Raw genomic sequence first — 6825 nt, forward strand, 5'->3', positions numbered from 1 at the left:
TCCCCGCAAGCCGCCCGTCCTCTGCACCCCCCTGAGTTATGAGGGTTGTGAACGCGATGCAGCTGGTATGTGACCACGGTCGATCGGCGCGTACGTGTGTGAGCGCATAATCCGCGTACGTATGTAATGCGTGTGTGCGAGCGCGTTGGAGTAGACACAGGCAAACGGCGCATCGTTGAGCCATTACGGAAATTACGTTTCTCCTGCGTCCGGGTAATTTTTTTCTACCCCCCTCCCCCTCCCCCACCGCTGGCGACGGTCGCGGTGTCTCGTCGGCTCGAATACCCTGCGATTCGGCGTTTTGAGACGGCACATATAGTCGACTTATAGCCGAGGTGGCGGCGCTCGGGACGTCCCCGGATAGGTAGATCTGCAATTTCTCGCAGCGACGAATATTACGCACGCACATACGTTTGTAATAAATAATTTGTATACACGGATATTATGACGGCCGTCGTAGTCACTCTACCCTTGTCGTCGATATTTTGATTTGGGTCGTGTGGCAATCCCGCACAATATTATATTATTGTAATGGTATAAAGGACTGAAATATGCACCAGCGATGTCCGCAGTCCAACTTGTCAATACCGGGAGTGCAGTGTATTCGAGCTAAGCATATAGCGTCGTTAAGTCAGAAATCACACGTTCGCGATAAATGATGACGCACTCGGACTAATGTATAGTAAACGCATATCATATAAATGTTTGGCACGACGTGTCGACATAGAAGGGGATGATGTGCATAATAGCTGTGATAAACAGCAGTTGTAAACAGAGCACATCAGGTGTGTATATCGCACGATGCTGCACATCACAAAAATAAAGAAAAGAAAAACCCTTCACCTGCTTGTCGATACGATTTAGATCATCGTTGAGAATAAAGCAATAATCGGTTTATAAGTACAACATTAATACAGTTTTCTAGTGTATACTGTTTGAGAGGACGCCGCCCTTGCATTTGTTGTCTCCGTCGAACACACATACGACACTGAACATTTAGGTTCACTATAGTTTTTAATAGTGTGATGTTAGTTTTGATATTAGAGTGAATTGACTTATCATCAAAGTTTCAGGTAAGGACATTACCTATGCTTGAGTGTCAGCGAATTTTCGGATTTTTGGATGTTTTAATTTTCAAGCGAGATATGAGCATTTTTGATTTGTGTTATTTCACATACTCGTGTCTCGCTTGAAAATGAAAATATCGAAAATCCGCCGACGCTAAAGCACAGATAATGTCCTTACCTAAAAGTTTTATAATACTTAAATTCACTCTAATATCAAAACTAACGGCGCACTATTCAAACTAGTGAACGAAAATTTGCTACGCCGTAAGTTGGTAAGACGGAGACAACGAACTCGTGGGTAGCATCCTCTTAACATAAAATAAAATGAGTTATATTCTCAAGTTCGGAGACCATTTCATCAACTCACTTTATATACCAAGGAAATAATAACACAATATTATGTTTCAGAATAATTTTTCTTTAGACATTGCAGCTAGGTGGAAAATATTATGACGTACCTACCTATTGTATCTTATAAAGGAGTTAAAATCTTATAACACTCATCGGGAAAAGTTTTTCCGTCCAATTTCCAAGGACCATATACATAATAAAATATTTACGATATATTAAAAGATGACGTTATGAATTATTGCACATAAATTAAAATACACACCAGAGTTTCAGTAACCAGCATCTCATATTATATACACTTATAGAAGCGCGTTGTCATAATGTTATAATTATTATAGGTACGCTTATACTTATGCAAACACTTCTGTGAAGTGCCCGTTTGTCGGAGGTTTTTCCTCGTCGCGTTGTTGTTTATCATCGAAATAATATTATGCTGATCATAGCGGTAAAATAATCCTGTTTGAATTCCCTGTATGACGGCGTCTGATTCAGTTAAGTCGGTCTAGTGAGTAATAATGTATTGCTTTCCAAACGGTGCTCGTGATCACAACGAAATGAAAATTGCGTTGAATTCATGCTTTGCTGTTCGAACACATATTATATTATATTCTGCTCTAGTGCAATTTATTTACGCGTCGACAGAACATGGCGACGGAATATCCTTTTGGCGAGACGGTGGATGTAGTGTGATGATAAATTGTAATATAATATTGTATATTGACGAATATTACAAACCAAACAATTTCGAAATCCGTTCATGTTTGTAGCATAATTCGAAAACCTATCGTCGAAAAGAAATTTTATCGCAGAACACGGCTTTGGCGAAAAACGGCATTCGTATTTTCTGAAACGAAATGTGTTGTGTTAGCGAAAAAAATCGGCTGGGCCAGGCGAATTGGCGTAAGGCGCTGCAAAAAAAGCACAATAATATATTATTCTCGCGGGGGGGAAATAATGAACGTTTCAAAGACGATGACGACGACGAAGACTCGTCCGACGGTCAGACATCTTTCATTAGGTATACGACGTTATTTCCTAAGCAAATAATTAATATTAAGCTGTCCCGTTTATCGCGAGGAATGGAGTTCGTTCATACCAATATAATATGCCCACAGAATAAACCCGTCTGCGATCGTCCTACGTGAAATCGATAAACCGATTATTTTAAATACAAGTTGTTTATTGATTTTTATCGATATCCGACCGAAGCAACACATTTCCTACCGAATTTACAATATTATTATTATTATTATCATAAGACACGGTAAATTGGGTAGGTATAATATGTTCTCGATGACGATGGTGGTAATAATAATAATAATTATACACTTGAACAAATTATACGTAGGAGAGGAGATATTGCTACAGCAACACTGTGTACTAGATGTTTCCCTACGCGTTCGGTCTTACTGCATTGCAAGCAGCCATGCGAGCAAACTCAGTTGTGTTAAGTATCTGTACTTACTGCTGCAGTGGGTGGGCATTAGACTTTAGAAAACAATTACAGGCAGGAGTTAAAAATCGATACTATAATAATATTTTCGGAACTCTTTTGTACTCAATAATTATATTACACGATATAATATTATTTTTCGACGTTTATCATGGTTTTCTCGACTACTAACTTATAACGAAACAGGAAACTTTTACTAATTTAATTTGACTATATATTTCCAGTTTATTTTTTCATTAACTCGCCCACCTCTGTGGGGAGTACCTATGTGGTGCCAATGAATTAAATATATTTTATTATGTTTATGTATTCTCGGAAAGATAATCAAAGTTCTTTCGGTTTCGGCGAAAACTTTTAACATTTCGTTTCAGTAAAACGCGTCGCAGTTTCCCATTAACCAAACCTCGCGATTATTCCAATAATATGACGACGAAACTTCATCTCGAATCTATCGATCAGGTGCTATTCTCAAGGGTACATGTCTTATATTTTAGAATCGTTTCAAATCACGAATTTCATCAGAACGGGCGAAACTTTTCGTCTAATTGTTTTCGTTGTACGTGCGACCCATTCGAAACGACTAACCCGTCACAGCAGTCCGCGGTGTGTCGAATAACTATACCATATAATATTATAACTATATATTGACGTGGAATTCGATTACATACAGTTATCGTTGTCACAATTGTTTCTGTCCAACGCTTGTATCTGATGGCAAGGCGATTAAAAACTAAGGAAAATTAGAAAATATAATAATAGCCAACTAATATTCCGGATTACGCGAACCAACTAACCACACAGGTACGACATCATCACGGTGACCGACGTTGTGGCGAAAACCAAAATATCACATGATGTTATATCGACTTGGCCAGCAGCAGCAGCTGTTCGGACAGTTTTCGAGTCATTTATTTTTCCGATTCATCGGTCGCACGCGCGCGTGTGTTCCTCCGCGCATAATGTGTATATTATAATAACGTACGAGTGGACTATAGGAGAAAATAAAGTTTTGAAAAAAAAATAAAAATCACAAGCCCACGCACGCCAGACTGCGGGCTGCAGAGCGTATATTATGTGTACACGTTCCACCGTAAAAATATGCATATATAGGTACACACGCGAGTATAATATTGTAGAAGGAGGTCCGGAGCGCACGGGATCCAAACCAGCATACCATTAAACTCTTGATCTTGATCTTGCATACGAAATGACTCCGACAATAATATCACCATTGTCCATTAGCCCCTTTACAATTATTCGAATTCCTGTGCCGGGGCCGCCGCCGTGGCATTATTACCGATGCGCAAATAAACGAATAATAATAATAATAATAATAATAAAAAAAAAAAATGTATATAAGCCGCAATTTATTGTCCGATCGAAATTGTGTGTACGGTAGCACCGATCGTAAATACTAGAATGCAAATAATAATTGTATTAAACGCAAATACCGGACGTATTTTTTTTCTTGTTAAGAAAAGCGCGTTTTTAAATAAATTCATCGAACGCACATTATTTATAATAAAACCGGCGATGCCTTTATGTGTATAAATATTTAATTTTTAAATAACTCGGTGTAATGTTCGTAAATATCGTCGCTTTGTACGCACGCTCGCGATATAATTATAATTGTACACTTTGTAATAATCATCACGAATCCGACTGTATAAAATATTACGTTATAACGGGATAATAGTAAAAGCGTGTGCAAAACGATCGCTGGTTCGGTAAATACATAAAAAAATCATCGAAAACAATCGTTAAAAAAATACCGGAGAAAATATTGTGACGCCTATAGTATAATGACTCACTGGTACGACAATAATAATTATAACAATAATAACAATCACTGTGCAGTATACCTACCTGGAGGTCGTCACATTCCACTCGTCTCGGTGAAGAATACAAAGTCGTACGATTTTAAATTTAAAAGCAGTGATAAATCATGTACAGCGAGCTCAAAAAACCATTCTGAGCGGAGTTGTCATTTCTTCAAAAGTTTTCGACGGTTGCCGGTAAAGTTTTTCCTCGCACTTCGGAAACTATATATATTGAGGAAATTGAAAAATCTCCTTTTCAGAGTACCTACCAATTACACTCGACTTCCGATTGGTAGTCAGGATCACATGAAACTTTTTGATTACTCTTTTTCTACCCGAAACAGAATTTTCAGAAATATATTTAAAAAAACAAAAATCACCAAAGAAGACAGAGCTTAATCTCGTATACCACAGATGCCAAGTACCTTGGTTAATAATATTGTTTTATCTTATTTAAAATTTAAAATTAGCTCCAAACACTGAAACCTTGTGTCGAGGCGAGCAAAGCTAGACGAGTGCCAATCAATTAGTTAATACGTCTGAGTGCCGTGTTTAGGTGATTAAAAATATTATTTTGTCATCGACATCAGGTAAGGTTCGGTATAAACTTTTGAATAATTTAATCGATTATTTGTACTCTATTATTATTATTATTATTACCTTTACCTATATACGTCTCTACGTCGTGTGACTTGCCGTTCGCAAATGTTAAATTGTAATAAAATATGATTAGATGCCACCTACATACCTACGCAAAACAAAAAATTATGAATAAAACTACAGTTATTATACATCAATCACCTTTTGTTAAGTCCAACGCTTAGTAACTCGAATTGGAATTACTTTCAACAAAATCGTATTGTACAGAGTGGTTCACGGGAATAGGGGAAAAAACAAAATTGATATAACTCAGTACATCTTAGACGTACAATTATTTTATTAATATTTTAATGTATATAAATAAGTGCTATTATAAGTTTTGAAAAGAACATCGAGCATATGACGTCCATCTTGTTCGTAGCACGAAGAAATTCTGTCGCACCGAGCGTCGTGGACTTTGAAGAACAGTGGTTCTTACCCTATCTGTATTTTTGAGAGTGGTTACGGTACGTAAGAGGCCAGGCGGTTTTTATTTTTGTAATTATTCCAGTTGTTCAAAAAGCAGTGACCCATCTGATAATTGTTTTCCGATCGGGAACAGCACAGTGACGTCCGATGTTGAAGTGCATTTTGAATGCACGCGCCTGCACTTGCACTACAGATTCATTATTTTTCACAAATCGCATCGTAAAAGAACCCACGGTGAACCACACTCCACTGCTCCACAGTGGTTACTAAATGCCTAGTATTATTTAACGCTGGGGTTCTCAAACTTGTATAGACACTATACCCCTTTTAACAATACAATTTTTTGGGTACCAATTCTAGGTTACTAAAATACATATAAAACAATCTTTTATCTATTTAAATTTAAAGGTTTGTCTGCCAGAATATTGCCTAAAAAAATGTTGAGTACCCCCGAAGGGTACGACTACCACAGTTTGAGAACCAATCGACCCCAACGGATCGAATGAAACCTTTCCGACTTCCCTACACCTATATCATACGTTGAGAAAAACCAATCTATTTTTCGTCCTATTCCCGCGACTCACCCTGTATAAATAGTGTTTATGCGGGTATTATGGCTACGTTTATATTCGGACGTCGTTTTGTTTACCAACAAACCCTTCCGGCGATATCGCCATCGCTTTATGTGGACCACTGCTGCTCGTCACCGGGGGTATTCCTGACCTGCGTGTTGGTCTGATCATCATTCAAACGTTGATGTGTTGCACACAAACACGCGGTAAAGCAAAACGTCTGGACGTTGAATGAGTTACGGTCGCGGGTGGCAGCAGAGTCGTATTATACCACGGTATAGGTATAATTTTGCGATATTGTGCTTGCAAATAAATCTTTAACGCGCGCTTTGGCCAACAACCATAATAACGATAATGTTAAGTTCAGCGTGCCGCTGTTATTGGACAGGGACACTGATTGATTTAGGTCGCGGACCAAAGGCTGAGGAGCTTGTGGTTTTACCCCGGAGTCTATATTATATACACACAACATATATATATATATATATATATAT

The sequence above is a fragment of the Myzus persicae genome, unplaced genomic scaffold (assembly GCF_001856785.1).
Source record: "Myzus persicae strain clone G006 unplaced genomic scaffold, MPER_G0061.0, whole genome shotgun sequence".
Classification (NCBI taxonomy): domain Eukaryota; kingdom Metazoa; phylum Arthropoda; class Insecta; order Hemiptera; family Aphididae; genus Myzus; species Myzus persicae.